The 19,335-nt window shown below is 43.6% G+C and overlaps 1 protein-coding gene and 1 non-coding gene across 5 annotated transcripts in view; both read right to left on the bottom strand.

Moving 5' to 3' along the window:
* Nucleotides 1–19,134, bottom strand: part of LOC117977843 (putative uncharacterized protein FLJ44672) — a 39,978-nt gene extending 20,844 nt beyond the window's left edge. For 2 of the 4 annotated variants that reach the window (XM_055092668.3, XM_063607355.1), the window contains exons 1-7: nucleotides 19,125–19,134; nucleotides 18,182–18,247; nucleotides 15,957–16,015; nucleotides 14,370–14,887; nucleotides 8,621–8,856; nucleotides 5,745–5,809; nucleotides 3,008–3,197 (exon numbers count right to left, since the gene is read on the bottom strand). The gene's annotated coding sequence lies outside the window, so the exon portion shown is untranslated. Of the gene's footprint in view, nucleotides 1–3,007; nucleotides 3,198–5,744; nucleotides 5,810–8,620; nucleotides 8,857–14,369; nucleotides 15,688–15,956; nucleotides 16,016–18,181; nucleotides 18,248–19,124 lie in introns of those variants that run through there. The other 2 variants (XM_055092669.3, XM_055092670.3) reach the window with 2 other exon arrangements.
* Nucleotides 7,891–7,994, bottom strand: LOC112440534 (U6 spliceosomal RNA). Its single transcript, XR_003028573.2, has one exon. It is a non-coding gene; the product is annotated as a U6 spliceosomal RNA (small nuclear RNA).
* Nucleotides 19,135–19,335: the final 201 nt, after the last annotated feature.

The raw sequence follows: 19,335 nt of genomic DNA, 5'->3' as shown, positions 1-19,335 counted from the left end.
TCTTGCTATGTTGCCCAAGCTGGCCTCAAACTCCTAGAATCAAGAGATCTGCCCATCTCAGCCACATGAGTAACTGGGGCCATAGGTACATACCATCATGCCTGGCTATATTTATTTTATTAATTTTTTTTTTTATTTTTGTAGAGACGAGGTCTTGCTGTGTTGCCCAGGCTGCTCTCAAACTCATGGGCTTAAAACATACTCCCATCTCTGCTTCTCAAACTGTTGGAACTATAGGTGTGAGCCAGTGCACCTGGCCTGACTTGAGATTTCTTTAATCTAGCATCCTTTACTTGGTAGGATTGGGAAAGGCAGTGTTTTTTAAAATTACTTAATAATTCAATCAGAATCAAACTCAACCTTGACCACTGCCTTCTCTCACAGCTCACATCCAGTCTGTCAGGAAATCCTACTGACTGACTTCATCATGTATCCAGGCTCTGACCATCTCTCACCACCACCGTGAACCCAGTCAGGATCACTATCATCTCCCACCGGGATGTTGCCACAGCTTGGCCCCCATGCTTCTACCCAAATCTTCCCATAGTCTTTCTCAACTTGGCAGCCAGTTCGTGCTTTTAAATCAGGAGACAGATCACATCGCCTCTCTGCTCAGAAGCCCTCGGTGGTTCCCATTTTAGTCAGAGTAAAAGCCAAAGCCCCAGCAATAGTGTCCCAGGGCTTACACGATCTGTACCAATCCCAGCCCAGCAACTCCCTGGCCTCCTCACTGACTTCGCTCCCTCTATCTCTTTGCTCCACTGGCCTCCTTCCAGAGCCTCAGACACACCAGAGAGTTTCCTCCTAATGCCTTTATCCTGTTGACTCAGCCTACAATGCTCTTCCCTCAGCACCTTGGCCAGCTCCATCACCTGCTTCAAACTTTTGCTCAATATTCACTTATGAGGCCAACCCTGACCACTCTACTTAACACTGCCATCTGTCCCCATTCCCACCATGCTCATTTCTTTCTTTCTTTTTGAAACAAGGTCTTGCTTTATTGCCCAGGCTGGAGTACACTGGTGCAATCACAGCTCACAGCAACTTCAACCTCCCAGGCTTAAACAATCCTCCCGCCTCAGCCACCCTAGGAACTGAGACTACAGCTGCATGCCACAACACATGGCTTTTTTTTTTTTTTTTTTTTTGAGACGGAGTCTCGGTCGCCCAGGCTGAAGTGTAGGGGTGCGATCTTGGCTCACTGCAATGTCTGCCTTTTGGGTTCAAGTGATTCTCTGCCTCCCGAGTAGCTGGGATTACAGGCACCCACCACCACACCTGGCTAATGTTTGCATTTTTAGTAGAGATGGGGTTTCACCATCTTGGCTAGGCTGGTCTTGAACTTCTGACCTCGTGATCCACCCTCCTCGGCCTCCCAAAGTGCTGGCATTACAGGCGTGAGCCACTGCGCCTGGCCTTTTAAAAAAATTTTTTTTAGACATGAGGTCTCATTATGTTGCCCAGGCTGGTCTTAAGCTCCTGGGCTTAAGCGATCCTCCCACCTCAGCCTCCTCAAGTTCTGGGATTACAGGCGTGAGCAACTGTAACATGAGGTCCCAGCTTCATGTTCATTTTTTGTTGTTGCTACAACAAGTACCCTATATTTAGTGGCATCAAATACCACAAATCTACCATCTTACAGTTCTGGGGGCCAGAAGCCCAACTAGGTCTATTAAGGCTGAAGTCAAGGTGTCAGAGGGGTTGCATTCCTTCTGGGGGAGGCTCTAGACAGAATGTGCTCCTTTGCCTTTTCCAGCTTCTAGAAGCCACCCCCATTCCTTGACTTACCTCGTGACTCCATATTCAAGGCCAGAAGTGCAGCATCTTCAAATCTCCCTCTCTGACCTCTTCTTCCATTACCACATCACTTTCTCTAATTCTGACTCTCCTACCTCCTTCTCTTATAAAGATCCTTGTGATTGGTGGGTATGGGGGCTCCCATCTGTAATCCCAACATTTTGGGAGGCCAAAGAGGAAGGACTGCTTGAGGCCAAGAGTTAGAGATCAGCCTGGGGAAAATAGGAAGACCCTGCCTTTACAAAATTAAAATTAAAATCAGCTGGACATGGTGATGCATGCCTGTAGTTCCAGCTACTGGAGAGGCTAAGGTGGGAGGATTGCTTTAGCCTAGGAGGTCAAGGCTGCAGTGAGCTATGATCACATCACTGCACTCCAGCCTCAGTGGCAGAGTGAGACTCTGTCTCCAATATAAGAAAAGAGATATACATTTGGTCTCTGCCCCTGGTTCCTGGCATAGAGCTTCCAAAGCTCTTATAAAGCCCTTTGTGACAGAGGTAATAGGAGCATTTTCTGTTTTGATATTTAGTCTTAGTCCCAGGTTCCTGACACAAGGTCCTCTAAGGTCTTTCAGATCTGCAGCATGGTAAGAATGCATGTGGGATGCTGTTGAGCTAACAGGGTGGCTGCAAGCTCCTAGACTGCTTCAGGAGGAGGGCTAGCTGCCAGAGAAAGCAACCACATTTTTCTTTTAAAACGGAGTTTGGGTCTTGTAGCCCAGGCTGGAGTGCAATGGCACAATCTCAGCTCACTACAACCTCCACCTCCCAGGTTCAAGCAATTCTCCTGCCTCGGCCTCCCGAGTAGCTGGAATTATAGGGATGTGCCACAACGCCTAGCTAATTGTTGTTATTTTTAGTAGAAACGGGGTTTCACCATGTTGGTCAGGCTGGTCTCAAACTCCTGACCTCAAGTGGTCCATGTGCCTCAGCCTTCCAAACTGCTAGGATTACAGGAGTGAGCCACCGCACCTGGCCCCAGCACATTTTTTGAGGCTTGGAACTTTCAGCCTCACCTGCTGAACTCCAGGAGGCAAAAGGAACTGGAGATTGACTTAACTACCAATGGCCAATGATTTTATCAATCATGCCTCCATAAAAACCCAAACAGCAGGGTTTGGAGAGCTTCTGTGTTGCTAAACACAAGGAGGTCCTGGGAGGGTAGTGTGCCCAACAGAGGGCATGGAAGCTCTGTGCCCCTCCCCACTTACCTTGTCCTGTGCATCTCTTTCATTGGCTGTTCCTGAGATGGAGCCATTACATTGAGCCAGTAATAGAAAATAAGGTGGCCAGATGCGCTGGCTCATGCCCGTAATCCCAGCACTTTGGGAGGCAGAGGTGGGCGGAATCACTTGAGCCTAGGAATTTGAGACCAGCCTGGGCAACATAAGAAGACCCCATCTATACAAAAAATAAAAGAAATTAGCCAAATGTGGTGGTGGGAACCCTGTAATTCCAGCTACTTGAGAGGCTGAAGCAGGAGAATCACTTGAGCCCTGGAGGTTGAGGCTTCAATGAGCTATGATTGCACCACTGCACACCAGCCTGGACAACAGAGCGAGGCCCTATCTCTTAAAAAGAAAAGAAAAAAACCTGTTTTTCTAAGTTCCGTGAGTTGTTCTAGTAAATAATTAAACTCAAGAAGAGGGTCATGGGAAACCCTGATTTCTAACTGGTTGGTCAAAATACAGGTGACAACCTAGGACTTGCAACTGGCATCTGAAGTGAGGGTGGTCTTGTGGGACTGAGCCCCTAACCTGTGGGTTCTGTGCTAACTCTAGGTAGTGTCAGAATGGAATTGTGGGATACGCGGTTGGTATCCAGAGAGTTGGAGAACTGGTGTAGAAACTCTGCACATACATTTGGTCAGAAGTCTGTGAGTAGAGAGAAACGTGTTGCGGGAAGTCAGGGACCCCAAACGGAGGGACCGGCTGAAGCCACGGCAGAAGAACATAAATTGTGAAGATTTCATGGACATTTATTAGTTCCCCAAATTAATACTTCTATAATTTCTTAGGCCTGTCTTTACTGAAATCTCTGAACATAAATTGTGAAGATTTCATGGACACTTATCACTTCTCCAATCAATACCCTTGTGATTTCCTATGCCTGTCTTTACTTTAATCTCTTAATCCGGTCATCTTCGTAAACTGAGGATGAATGTCCCCGCAGGACCCTGTGATAATTGCGTTAACTGCACAAGTTGTTTAAACAATATGAAACCTGGGCACCTTGAATAAAGAACAGGATAACAGCAATTTCAGGGAACAAGGGAGATAACCTTAAACTTTGGCTGCCTGTGGGCCGAGTGGAACAGAGCCATATTTCTCTTCTTTCAAAAGCAAATAGGAGAAATATTGCTAAATTCTTTTTCTCAGCAAAGAACATCCCTGAGAAAGAGAACGCATCCCTAAGGGGAGGCCTCTGAAATGGCCGCTTTGGGGACGGCTGTCTTTTACAGTCGTAGATAAGGGATGAAATAAGCCCTGGGCTTGCGTGGCGCTCCCAGGCTTATCAGGACAAGGAAATTCCCGCCTAATAAATTTTGGTCAGATGGGTTTTCTGCTCTCAAACCCTTTCTCCTGATAAGATGTTACCAATGACAATGCGTGCCCAAAACTTCATTAGCAATTTTAATTTCGCCCCGGTCCTGTGGTCCTGTGAACTTGCCCTGCCTCCATTTGCCTTGTGATATTTTATTACCTTGTGAAGCATGTGATCTCTGTGACCCACACCCTATTCGTACACTCCCTCCCCTTTTGAAAATCACTAATAAAAACTTGTTGGTTTTGGCCGGGCGCGGTGGCTCACGCCTGTAATCCCAGCACTTTGGGAGGCCGAGGCGGGCGGATCACGAGGTCAGGAGATCGAGACCATCCTGGCTAACACGGTGAAACCCCGTCTCTACTAAAAAAAAAATACAAAAAATTAGCCGGGCGTGGTAGCGGGCGCCTGTAATCCCAGCTACTCGGGAGGCTGAGGCAGGAGAATGGCGTGAACCCGGGAGGCGGAGCTTGCAGTGAGCCGAGATCGCGCCACGGCACTCCAGCCTGGGCGACAGAGCAAGACTCCGTCTCAAAAAAAAAAAAAAAAAAAAAACTTGTTGGTTTTGCGGCTTGGGGGGCATCACAGAACCTGCTGACATGTGATGTCTCCCCTGGACACTCAGCTTTAAAATTTCTCTCTTTTGTACTCTTTCCCTTTATTTCTCAGACCGGCCGACACTCAGGGAAAATAGAAAAGAACCTACATGAAATATCAGGGGTGAATTTCCCCCAATATCACACAGGCTCTTCTCTCACCTGTCTACCTGCTTAACTGCACAGGAGAGGCAATGCATGGTGCTCATGAACAAGGCAAGCATTAAAGTCAGACCAGACTAACATTTGACTCAGTCTTAATATTCAGGTGAACTTGGGCAAATCGCTCATTAACCCCAAGTCATCATCATTTTGTGCATATAATGGGGATAACTGTGGCACCCACCTGTTTTTGTGAGAATCAATGAAATATTATGCTTGATGTTATTGTGATCATGATACTATCTGACAAGGGCAGTGATGCATGATAACATCAAAAAATTAGAAACTGTAATGAGGTCTCTTGGGCAAAATTCCATACAAGTAAATTACTGTCTCTACAAAGCATTTCTGCCACACTTAATTCACCATTCCCTGAACAAAATGTGCCATCTTCATTGTTCAGGTCTGTATAGTGCTGGTTTCCCTGCCTGGGCAGCTCACTCCATCCCATCCCAGCCCAATCCCCATCCCTCCACCTCCCCCTTCCCTCCCCACTCTCATACAATTCTTCCTTATCTTACAGGACTTGGCTTCAATGTCACCTTAACTGGAAGCTTCTCTCCCTCTCCAGAAGAGCTTCCCATTGCACTTGATGCATGCACTATTATTTGATCATTTTTGAGTTACAGTCCAAGTCTTTTTGTACCTGAATAACATGTTGCCCAGTCAGTTTCTCTTCCTGGATTCAGAAGTCTTTCATGGTAGGTCCAGCTAGAAGTGACAAAAAGACATTAAAAAAAAAAAAAAAGAGGGATGACACAGACAGACATCAGCACTTAAAAGTTTTAAACGATATGTGAAAAACAAAATTTAAGGGCTTCTAGGAGAAATGTAGGAGGGAAGGTGTTACTGAGAAATATGATAGAAGGTTAATTTTTATTTTATTTTTAGAGAAAGGGTCTTGCTCTATCGCCTAGGCTGGACTGCAGTGGTGCAATCACAGTTAACTGCAGCCTCAACCTCCAGGGCTTGAGCAATATTCCCATCTAATTTTTATTTTGTTTAAGAAATGCAGTCTTGCTCTTAGCAAAGCTAAAGTGCAATGGTGTGATCATAGCTTACTGCAGCCTCAACCTTCTAGACTCAAGTGATCCTCCAGTCTTAGCCTCCCCAGTAGCTGGGACTAAAGGTGTGCACTGCAACGTGTAGCTCATTTTTTTTTTAATTTTTAGTAGAGACAAAGTGTCACTATGTTGACCAGGTTGGTGGTGATCTCCTACACTCAGGCAGTTCTCTCACCTCAGCCTTCCAAAATGCTGGGATTACAGGTGTGAGCTGCCACACCTGGCTGAGGGGGTTAATTTTTAATTATATAAAGAGCTCAAAGCAAATATTAGAAGGAGCCTAAATGCCTCCAGCAGTTGACTGGTACTGGTAAATTGTGATACATCCATATAATAAAATATTATGCAACCATGAAAAGGATTAAGATAGATCAATAGGTATTGGCACAAATGTCCACGAAATATGAAAATATGAAGTGATGTTCAATCACCATGTACGCATCTTGAAGGATATGGCCCATTTTCTCAATTGCAATTATTTCCTGAGATAAGATTATGGGTCTAAAGAGTGAAGGACATTTTTCACTTATTTAAAAGTATTTATTATTTTTATAATTTAATAAAAGATTAAACAGATCATTGAATTAGTAAAAGACAAAGTAACTCTATAAATAAATGGAAAAGACACAGATACCCCAGGCATGGTGGCTCATGCTTATAATACCAGTACTTTGGGAGGGGGTGGTGGGGGGATTGCTTGAGGCCAGGAGTTCCAGACCAGCCTAAGAAACAAAGCAAGACCTCCTCTCTAGTAAAAATAAAAAAATAAAAATAATTGGCCAGGCATAGTGGCATGTGCCTATAGTCCCAACTACTGAGGTGGAAGGATCACCTGAGCCTAGGAGGTCAAGGCTGCAGTGAGTTGAGACTGTGCCACTACACTGAAGCCTAGGAGACAGAGCGAGACTTCATCTCAAAAAAAAAAAAAAAAAGGACAATAAAGAAATAAAGCTAATAAGCTAACATAAGGAAAGATAAAATATGTGACAAATAGGCTGGGCACATGGCTCACAGCTGTAATCAAGCACTTTGGGAGGCCAAGGCGGGTAGATCACGAGGTCAGGAGTTCGAGACCAGCCTGATCAACATGGTGAAACCACATTTCTACTGAAAATACAAAAATTAGCCGGGCATGGTGGCATGTGCCTGTAATCCCAGCTACTCAGGAGGCTGAGGCAGGAGAATCACTTGAACCTGGGAGGCACAGGTTGCAGTGAGCCGAGATCACACCACTGCACTCCAGCCTGGTCGACAGAGCGAGACTGCATCTCAAAAAAGAAAAAAGAATGGGTGACAAAGTAATAATATGAGGTCTTTCATTTATCACACAGAAAATAACTTGTTAAATTATAATACCTGTGTGGGCGAAGGTGCAGTGAAATGGCCATTTTATTGTAGTATTAGTGGTGTTTAAAATGTATATAAGCCTTCCAGCATAAAGCTTGGAAATTTTTTTTAAATCATACAGACAGTGACTGCCTCCTCCAACTCCTGGCCTCAAGCAATCCTCCCACCTCAGCCTCCCAAAGTGCTGGAATTACAGGCTGACAGCCACCATGCCTGAAAGCTTTGCAATTTTCATCAAGGGTAATAAGAATGTTCATGCCCTGTGATTCACAGTAATCTCACTTCTGGAAATTTCATCTTTGGATACAATTCAACCTAAACAAAAGGTCATATGCACAAACACAGTGAAAATCTGGGAGTAATTTTTTTCTCTTTTTTTAAAAAAATATGGAATGCTTCACAAATTTGCATGTCATTCTTTCACAGAGGCCGTACCAATCTCTCTACTGTTCCAACTTAAGTATGTGTGCTACTGAGGCAAGCATGAGTAATTTAAAATAGAGTGGTTAAGTGAAATAAGGAAGAATTATAGAGAATTTAAAAATCTATGCTATTTATAGGCACCTAGTAACAGCTCAGTAAATATTAGCTGCTACTATTATTATTTTTATGGTAATTTCACTCAATTAAAAACTGTCATTAAAAATTACCATTGTCATGGAACATAATGTCTCCTACTGTATAATTGTAAAAACAGATACAATTTGTCCCTTGGTATATGGGGGGATTAGTTCCAGCTCTCCCATTTCTGTGTATACCAAAATCCACACATACTCAAGTTTTCGAAGTCAGTCCTGTGGAATCCACATATAACACAAATGGGAAAATTAGTGAGGTGTGGTGACAAGCACCTGTAGTCCCAGCTACTTGTGAGGCTGAGGCAGGAGGATTGCTTGTGCCCAGGAGGTTGAGGCTGCAGTGAGCCATAATTGCACCACTGCACTCCAGTCTGGGCAACAGAGTGAGACAGAAGGTTGACTTTTTAATAGAATTTTTCTGTTCACTTGAAGATATGGTCAGGATTGTGGCATATGAAAATTCTTCATAAAATAACTAATCCAATTAATGCTGGAATTGGGAACAGCAGAAGTGTCATCTCAGAGCTACTCACAATGAAAGGTGGTGTCTGGGGCTCAGGTGTGTTGAGATCCCCATGCCTGGACTATGGGTGCTGAGTGGGATTTACTTGTCCATCCATTTTCTATATTCCAGCACTGGGAAACTAGGGTTTATCCATCTTGATAAGATGTCATTTAAATTCCACTTCACAAGAACCACAAATGGAAGAAAGGCCATGAAACCGCAGGACAGTACTTGTTCTCAAGGGAATCTTCAGCTTAGGTGGCTCTGTAAAAGAGAAATTACATTGTTGAAAAATCGTCGCAGGTCAGGTGAGGTGGCTCATACCTATAATCCCAGCCCACTGGGAGACTAAGGCAGGAGGATTCCGTGAGGCCAGGAGTTCAAGACCAGCCTGAGCAACACAGTGAAACCTCATCTCTACAAAAATTAGAAAATGAACTGGGTGCGGTAAAACATTCGTATAGTCCCAGCTCCTCTGGAGGCTGAAATATGAGGATCACTTGAGCCCAGGAAGTGAAAGCTGCAGTGAGCTCTGATCTCACCACTGCACTCCAGCCTGGGTGACAGAGTGAGACCCTGTCTCAAGACACACACAAACACACACACACACACATACACACACCCAATCTCAGTCTGTCCAGCCTTGACTAATCGAAAGGGCCTTCTGGTTACAGAAGAGGTATGCTCTTTTGTAGGACAGGGAGAGACCAGCAAGCTTGTTCACAGACTTTTCCTCAACCTCTGCTTAGTTTTCCAAGAACCCTCACAGTGGAAATGGAGTCTCTGGGAAAATGACCTAAATCTTTGGGTTACCAGGGGAGAAATATGCCTCCTTTGTCAATTAATAAATGGAACATCTGCCTTAAAATCCAGGGAGTTCTGCTAGAATGAATCACTCCCTAAGACCCTGACCTATGCATGGAACATGAAAAACTGAAGTTTAACTGGGCGCGGTGGATCACGCCTGTAATCCCAGCACTTTGGGAGGCTGAGGTGGGCGGATCACCTGAGGTCAAAAGTTCTAGATCAGCCTGGCCAACATGGTGAAACCCCGTCTCTACTAAAAATACAAAAATTAGTTGGGCATGGTGGTGGACACCTGTAATCCCAGCTACTCGGGAGGCTGAGGCAGGAAAATGGCTTGAACCCAGAAGGCGGAGGTTGCAGTTACTTCCAGAAGAATTTCCATTAGCCCTTTGAAATCCTTCAACATTCATAAAGGCCAAAGAGTTTCACCTAATTTAATCTGATGGGTATGTGACCAGAGTCTTTCTAGGGAATAGAGACTCCCAAACAGTTCAACTGGGAAGTGAGGAGAGAATTTATTACTCAAAATCAAAGGGAAATGAAAAGAGGCCAACATAGAATGTCATTATTCTTTCTTGGCGGGGAATGGATTCCAGAGTCATTCTGTGACCTTTACATGACCTCCTTATTAGCATCTAAAAGCTTCCAGTGTAGGATGCAGCCAGCTAGGTTCTCTTCTAATGTAATAAAATTTGCTTCAGCAAATCTTATGCAGAGCCATCTCCAGGCTCCAGAAACAATAGGCTATAAATTACTGGATCTCCCATTTGATACAATGAAGTATAAGCACGGTCCTGAATGACTCCTCTACATACTACTCTGGGTGGCTTGAAGTGAATTTGATACAAGAACTGGAGCGAGTGCAAAGCAGAGCTAGATCTAGGATTAATGTGCTTGGGCCCAGCTCCTCACTACTCACCTATGAGTCTAATTCCAGAACCCAAGTAGAGGGTGGGGAAAGAAGGCTCCTGACTTTTTTTCCCTAATGTCTGCATCTCTTTCACATTTCTTATCTCCTTGCAAAGAAACTAAACAGGCTCAACTGAAATAACTAAATGATTAAACCCTATACAGAGAATCTCCAAAGACTGAGAAGATATCATTCAAGACCGTTACACAGACAACCTTGAGGATGACTTGATGTACCAGTGATCTACAATATTTGGGATCATTCCAAATTCCCATCAAGGATCTGCCTATATCAACAAAGGAGCCAAGGACCAACCATTCAAATGGGCCCTGCTGCCAAGCCTTTTTTTTTTATAATGCCATCTCTTCATATTGTTCCATTTAACAAAACTGCAGCCCTTCATCTATCCTTAAGTCCCTTGGCCAATGGTACAGAGCCAGAGTATGCTACTCCCTAGCAGGAAATCAACAGGATGACCTACTAAACACCATTCAGAAGATGCTAAGACCCATGAATTACAACAGGAAAGAAAAGACAGAGAATTAGTCAGATAGGTACATGCTGTGCCAAAAATGCACTACAGCCCCCACCCAATTCTGCCTAATCCTAGCTGGGCTGACACCAACCTGATGAGACAGGCCTATAAGATCTCAAACTAAAACAGAAACTCCTGAACTGGGTTCTTTCGAGCCCAGGAAGCAGCAGTAAATCATTAAAGAACAGATAAGTTCTTAAGGTGAGGGAGAGTTTCAGATAAATGGAATGCTGGTAGAACACAGGGCCCAAAGGAGCAAAAGTTAACCTAAGCCCAGGTAGAACCTTGTTTACTAGAGTATTAGGCATGGGTTGGGGCAACTATTCTAACCAGAGAAACTGGCTTCAGTGAGGGCAAGTTGGCAATCCAAGGTATAGCATGCATAGGGCTGGCAAAATTCAGGGTGACTGAAGCAAAAGCTTCAGAACCAGAAAGACCACATCTGGGGGTACAGCACAAAACTCTCAAGAGATGAATCTTTGTAAGAGTGAGGCAGAACTACATAGCAGTTTTAGGAGATCTGTTGGTGCCCAGCAAGAGCTCCAAACGGGCTATATGCAGGGATGCAGGCTGTAGTCTCAGGAGAGGAGGTTCACAAAAGTCATTCAGTCCAAGACCTCAAACTGTGTTCTCTACTAAAAGGAATCAAGGTTCCCTAGAGAAATGGCTGACTCCATGTATGGTGCAGTATATTGATCCTGGAACATCTTTTTTGCCAGAAAGCAAGGAAGCCATCAAAGTCCAACAGGATCACATCAAAAAGACATGAAAGTCAACTTGAAGAGATAATTATTAACCTAGATGAGACAATGTAAGCATCCAAAACAATAAAGACTGTAATGGCCTGAAATACATCAAATGCAAACAATAATCTATGAGTTCATAATGGTATTCAGAAAAAAAACTACTGGTCATTAGAGGGAAGGTTACTAGGTCACTAACTTACTACTCTGAAAAGTGACTTGAGATGAGAGGTAGGGTGGAGAATTAGCTATTTATTCAGTCTTTCCTGTACAAACATAAATTTTTAGGGAGATTGAAGCAGACGAAACCAATCTGGAAAAATGGAGGTAACTGCTTAATCTGCGGGTTGGGTGCATGGAGGTTCAACATATTTCTTTTGTGTATATTTGAACCCCCTACAAAAAAAGCACAAGACAGAATGTGAGCCAAGCAGCTTAGGGTTTAGGCAAGGCTTCTGCCTACAAGAGACACTAGGATATGAGGGGTAGTTTTAGCCCTGATGGGCTGAGCCAACTGGAGGTATATAGGGAGGTGCTAAATTGCAGAGGTATCATGTTGTTGCCCAGCACTTGATCAAATCCTAGATCCTAGGTCTGCTTGGTAGCATGCTTCCTAGGTAGTGGATCTGAGGCTACCTATAGAACTTCCTTTGCAGTCATAATTCGCTCAGAAACTACAAAAGTGCTTGCTCTTGAAAACGGAGTCTTTGTCCATTTCATGCTTCTATAAAAGAATACCACAGACTGCATAATTTATAAAAAGGAAAAAAGGAAGGAAAGAAAAAAGGAAGGAAGGAGGGAAGGAGGGAAAAAGGGAAGGAGGGAAGGAAGGGAAGGAAGGGAAAGAAGGAAAGGAAGGAAGGGAAAGAGAGAAAGAGAAGGAGGAAGGGAGGGAAGGAGGGAGGGAGGGAGAGAGAGAGGGAGGAAGGGGAAGGGAAGAAAAGGGAGGAGAAGGGAAAGGAGGAAGAAAAGGAAAGGAAAGGAATAAATTTTATTTCTTAACAGTTCTGGATGTTAGGAAGTCCAAGGTTGAGGGGCCTGCATCTGGTAAGGGTCTTTTTGCTGCATCATCCCACTACAGAAGGCAGAAGGAAAAGAGAGTGCAAGAAAGCAAGAGGGCAAAAGGGGCTGAACTCTGTTTTATAATAAGCCCACTCTGTGATTACTAATCTATTACCACAATAACAACATTAACTCATTCATGAAGGCTATTTTATTAGGCCCCACATCCCAACTGTTGCATTGAGGATTGAGTTTCCAGCACATAAACTTTGGGGGACACATTTAAACCATAGCAGAGCACTTAGGTTAATTCAACTAAGAGGAGCTGGGAAAATCAAAGGCATGAGAAAGAAAACAAAAGCTAGCAGAGAGAAATGCATAGGTTAAGGAAAAAAGTCACAGTGAATCCTGTAGTGCAGGCTACTTTATCAAAAGCACCTAAAAAAGATCTCATTAACTCCCCCAGCTCACCTCCACCCACATCTAAAGAGCCACACACAGCACCACCAAAGGCAGCACAATGAGAACAGCATTCTCCTCAACAGACAAGCTGGGAGTATCTAGACACCTGACCTCAATAGCTCCAGAACAGCCCTAAAACAGTTCCTCCCTAAACACCACTCAAGTCACCAGCTTGGAAAGTATTAAGAAAACCCAAATCCTCACACACCACTATGAAACAAAACAGCAAAGAACAACCCATTTAAACAGCAATGCCAGCTGCTGGGAAAAAAAGGAACAATGAGTAGAGGAGAAACAGACCTCTTGGGGTCCAACAAGACCCAGTCTCTCAGCTTCAGCACTTTCAAATGCAGAATCCACACCCCTCTGGGGCCTGTGGAGCTCCACAAGGCATGTCGTTCTCAAAGATAAATGAGCAGGCAAGCTGGCTAGAAAACCACTAAGGGTATTATTCTTTAAAGAATCTTTATAGGGTCAAAGAGGAATGGGTCTTAACTGGCTATGTGAACTCCCCACAGATTCTGAGGATGATGTCAGTATCCCTTTCCAGATATGTTTAACACTTTGCAGTCACTTGTATTCCTGCCACTGAGTGCCAGTGCTTTGCTAATTTGAACTGATTCCAGCTCACGCTGACCCCAGCTCCTAAAACAGCTCTTCACCTACTCTTCCAAGACAAGTAAAAATGTCTGCCAAAGAAATGGGGAAAAAAGATTCAGAGAGTGAAAACAATTAATATACTAAGAGAGCAAAAAGCAAAGGGGAAGGAGAAACTAGGAAAATCACATATGGGCTCACACCTATTTCCAAAGCTGGGCTAATGTCCTTTTGCTTGTGTCTGAATAAGGCACCAATTTTAAGCTGCTAATGAAAAAAAAAGAAAAAGAGAAAGAAGCAGGCCCAGGCTGGGCACAGTGGCTCATGCCTGTAATCCCAGCACTTTGGGAGGCTGAGGCGGGTGGATCACCCACGGTCAGGAGTTCTAGACCAGCCTGGTCAACATGGTGAAACACCATCTCTACTAAAAACACAAAAAATTAGCCAGGCATGGTGGCGCATGCCTGTGAATCCAGCTACTCAGGAGGCTGAGGCAGGAGAATTGCTTGAACCTGGAAGGCAGAGAATGTGGTGACCTGAGATCACGCCATTGCCCTCAAGCCACGGCAATGAGAAAAAAATTCGGTAAAAACAAAACAAAACAAAACAAAACCACCATAAAATAACTCAGACTTAATTAAATACAACCCTAGTGGTGAATGACTAAAGATGGATTACTCATAACAGAGATAACAGTCCAATAAGAATCCAGGAATCTTACCTTTTAATAACAAAAAATCCTTTCCTTCTAAAGTAACATCCTCTCAAGGCCAGGAATTCCATTAGTAGAAAGCCTTCCTAAAAAACAAAATTCCTGGCCAGGCATGGGTTCACGTCTGTAATCTCAGCACTCTGGGAGGCCGAGGCGGGAAGATCACTTGATGTCAGGAGTCAAGGCGGGAAGATCACTTGACGTCAGGAGTTCGAGACTGGCCCGGCCAACATGGTGAAACCCCATCTCCACTAAAAATACAAAAATTAGCCTGGTGTGGTGGTGGGCACCTGTAATCCCAGCGACTTGGGAGGCTAAGGCAAGAGAATTTCTTGAACCCAGGAGGCAGAGGTTGCAGTGACCAGCAAGGTTGTGCCATTGCACCCCAGCCTGGGCGATAAGTGAAAACTCCATCTCAAAAAAAAAAAAAATTCCTTTGGGAAGGCCTTCTACATAAAAATCTTCAACATGAGACTGGAAAAAAGGGTATGGGATCATCACCGGACCTTTGGCTTTTACAGCTCGAGCTATAAGAACAAAAAAAAAAGGGATATCATTTAAACACAGTATGTAGAAAAGAATAATTATTGAATCTGTACTGGTCTTTAACTTTTACACTTTGATCTTTAATTCTGTTATTGTGATTGAGTCCAAAGAAAAATAGTATGAGTAAAATAAAAAGAACACCAAACATGCTACTATTCTGTTTACCAAAGTCTGTAGTGAAATATTCCATTAAATCCAAGTGCAGTGACACACCCATAATCCCAGCACTTTGGGAGGCTGAGGCGGGTGAATCTCCTGAAGTCAGGAGTTCAAGGCCAGCCTGGCCAACATGGTGAAACCCCAACTCTACTACAAATACAAATACAAAAATTAGGCAGGCGTGGTGGCAGAGGCCTGTAATTCCAGCTACTTAGGAGGCTGAGGCAGGGAGAATTGCTTGAACCCAGGAGGTGAGCTTGCCATGAGCTGAGATCATACCACTGCACTCCAGCGGGGACGACAGAACAAAACTTCAACCTCCAAAAAAAAAAAACAGCTATGGGGAGACTAGGGATATGATCTTGCTGCAATCCTTCCATTTTAGTAAATCTAAACAGTGTGAATCCATTCTGTTTCGTCCCCACTCCACTCCAGAGCCAAAACAAGAAAATCAATTATATTTCTAGTTCTTTAAAAACATATCTAACTAAATCATCTAATTAAAAGATAATATGCATGGTTCCATACTCTAAAAGAAAACTTATGTCCTGCATATCACGGACATTTGATGAATGCTTATTCAGTTGACTGGTGTAGACTTCAATAATAACCTGTTCAATGCATTATGCCAGATGAATCTTGCATCTCAAAAGTAGAACAAATATTGTTCTTTCAGTTTTGTCTACCCATAAATGCAATATTTACTAATAAAAAGAAAATGAGTTTACTGTTTTAGAGAGTATGAGAATTTTGACAACATGAATTCTCCTGTCCTAGGACATAATTAATACTTAGAGGCATACTATTTCATGTGGACGCTACCATTAAATCAATGTTAAGTGTTAATTACCTCACATAATCTTCTAATCTGACTTAAGACTGAAGACGTACCTCACCAAGTTGATTTATCAAGTTGTAAATCTTCACCTGTTGAATTCATAAGTTCATGTCTGAAAGGTGAGAATAAATACTTAATATTCACTAGGCAATATTCAGCAAAGTAATATCCACTAGTACATATTTAATATTTCATCATGAACTGCGGGTGTGAAGAGAAATGACAGGCTGGGCACAGTGGCTCACACCTGTAATCCCAGCAGTTTGGGAGGCCGAGGCAGGCAGATCATGAGGTCAGGAGTTCGAGACCAGCCTGGCCAACATGGTAAAACCCCGTCTGTACTAAAAGTACAATAATTAGCTGGGCATGGTGGCAGGCACCTGTAATCCCAGCTACTCGGGAGGCTGAGGCAGGAGAATTGCCTGAACCCAGGAGGTGGAGGTTGCAGAAACCATGATCACGCCACTGCATTCCAGCCTGGGCAAGGGAGCAAGATTCTGTCTCAATCAATCAATAAATAAAAATATAAGGAGGAAGCATTTACTGTGTATTTATATGTCTGGTATTATGTGAAGCACTTTACTATCTTATCAAATCTTTGGGGGAGATCTTCAGTTCTCATGACCACAAAAGAGGATACTAAAGCTCAGACAGGAGAAGAGACGTGGCCAGCCTGTGTCCCCAGGGCCTATGGTCTTACCACTAGGTTACAGTGTTCCCAGATATCACATGTTGTGAGATTTTTGCTTTAAAATGAACCAAAAAAAACCAAAGGCGAAAAAGGCATAAGCTATTAAAAAGTGGGAGAAACACTAAGAGAACCTTAAGCATGTAACTAAAGATATTATGGAAATGTTATTGAATTCATTAGCAAATTTAGTGCTAGGTTTTCATCGAGGAGTAGGTTACATTACTCATGATGAAGAAAAATGTTCATTTTAAGTATATTAACATAAATACCATCAATATTGTTTATCATGTTTAAATGTTCACTTAAAGCAATTCAGTTAAAATTCTGCATATCATACAATTTTATAGTTTGCTAGTAGGTTACAAGTAAATAGTCACCCAAATAAAAACATCATGTGTTTTCCACTGGTTGTTGCTCTTTTTAGGTGAGCATTTGATGTATACCAACAGAGAGAGGATAATAACAAATCGCTAATTTCTTTCATCACTATATAGTGATGAAGGTGGCTTCAGGATAGAATAGTATCAGGGCAATGATGAATTTGAAATATAACATCAATTCAGTGATGCATCAAGATAAAAGTAGAGACAATAGGGGCACCTTGGTGAGTACTGAACATTTTATTATTTATTTATTTTGAGATGGAGTTTTGCTCTTTTTGCCCAGGCTAGAGTGCAATGGTGCAACCTCGGCTCACCGCAACCTCTGCCTCCTGGGTTCAAGCAATTCTCCTGCCTTGGCCTCCCAAATAGCTGGGATTACAGACATGCACCACCACACCCGTCTAATTTTGTATTTTTAGTAGAGACGGGGTTTCTCCATGTTGGTCAGGCTGGTCTCGAACTCCCGACCTAGATGTCTGCCTGCCTTGGCCTCCCAAAGTGCTGGGATTACAGGTGTGAGCCACTGCGCCCAGATGAATTCCAAATTTAACAAAGCAGACTAAGAGAAACAATTCATTTAAAAAAATAATATTTGGCCAGGCATGGCGGCTCACACCTGTAATCCCAGCACTTTGGGAGGCTGAGGTGAGTGGATCAGGAGGTCAGCAGTTCAAGACCAGCCTAGCCAAGATCATGAAACCCCGTCTCTACTAAAAATACAAAAATCAGCCAGGCGTGGTGGCTGCTACCTGTAATCCTAGCTGCTCGGAAGGCTGAGGCAGAGAACTGCTTGAACCCGGGAGGCGGAGGTTGCAGTGAGCCGAGATCGTGCCACTGCACTCCAGCCTGAGCGACAGAGTGAGGCTCCGTCTCAAAAAAAAATAAATAAATAATTCAATGAAATCCCTAAGATCCAGGGCTTTGCAATAAATATGTAAATAAATTTCCAATCTCCATACTGAAAGTTTAAAAGAAATGCTAACTAATAACTAAAGAAATACAACTTTTCCTCAGCTTTGCAGCAATCTAGAAACAAAGTGTGTAGACACTACAAAGCACCTTACAAGGAGAAACGTGTAAGGATAGCATGACTCGCCGGCAGCCCTGGGCTTGTCCACAGTACGTACCCCCATGATGAACAGTAACTCCATTGTGTAAACGCCCATGAACATAAGATTACAGGACTTTTCCAGTTTAGACATACCATATTTTCTTTCAGACAATTCTTCAATTTGTTTATGCAGATCAGCGATACGATGATTCCATTTCTCTGAAAATCAAGCAAAAGTTGCTTCTCAATAATACGTCCCTATGTCAGAGCAGCACTAACATATAATGACTTATTTCATATATTTTACATTCTAACAGTCCATATCATTTTACTGCTTTCAAGAAAAAATTTCCCCTTTTTGGTGGTTCTTAAGAATTGGTTTAATGGGAGACTATTAGAGAAGCTGAAAAGCAGGAGGGCAGAAAAGTTCAATCAAATTAAACACAATAACAGGGAGGTCACAATGAGGCGGTCTCCAGGGGTCTTTTAGCAAACTTCCTAAAACATGTCTCAGCTGTGTGAAATAAGACTTTACAGCAGCCGGGTGCAGTGGTGCAGGCCTGTAATCCCAGCACTTTGGCAGCAGAGGCAGGCGGATCGCTTTGAGCTCAGGGCAACATAGCCAAAACCCCCCTCCCTAGCCCCACCCCCACCCCGTCCCTACCAAAAATACAAAACAGCAGGGCATGGTGGCGGGCGCCTGTAGTCCCAGCTACTCAGGAGGCTGAGGCAGGAGAATCACCTGAACCCAGGAGGCAGACATTGCAGTGAACCAAGATCACACCACTGCCAGCCTGGATGACAGAGCAAGACTCCACCTCAAAAAAACAAAAACACAAGGTTAAGAGGGACCCCCGACCTTACAGATACAAGTTTAAGAAGGACCCCTAAGCAAAAAATGCCAACCCTTTTTCTCCCAATCATTGAAACACCAGGAGGGTGTAACAGTTTTGCAGCCTAGCTGTAGCAGGCTGATGCCCCCAAGATGCCCATATCCTAATCCCAGGAACTGGTGAACATGACCTTATATGGCAAAAGGGGCTTTGCAGATATAATGAAGTTAAGGGTCTTTGGCTTTTGGGGTTGATGTACTCACTCGGATCCTTATAAGAGCAGAGCAGGTGATGGAGAGGGTGGGAGGTGTAGTGATAGAAGCAGGAAACTCCAGTCATTCGAGACGGGCAGCACAAGCTGAGGAGTGCAGGCCACCTCTACGGCCAGGAAACGGATTCTCCCACAGAGCCTCGGAAGCCACTGACCCTGCTCCCACCTTGACTCAGTAGGACTTACTGTAGAATTCTGGCCTT

Source organism: Pan paniscus, chromosome 8 (assembly GCF_029289425.2).
Source record: "Pan paniscus chromosome 8, NHGRI_mPanPan1-v2.0_pri, whole genome shotgun sequence".
Classification (NCBI taxonomy): Eukaryota; Metazoa; Chordata; class Mammalia; order Primates; family Hominidae; genus Pan; species Pan paniscus.
Note: the sequence above shows the minus strand (reverse complement) of the source record. Positions and strands in the feature narration are given on the sequence as shown.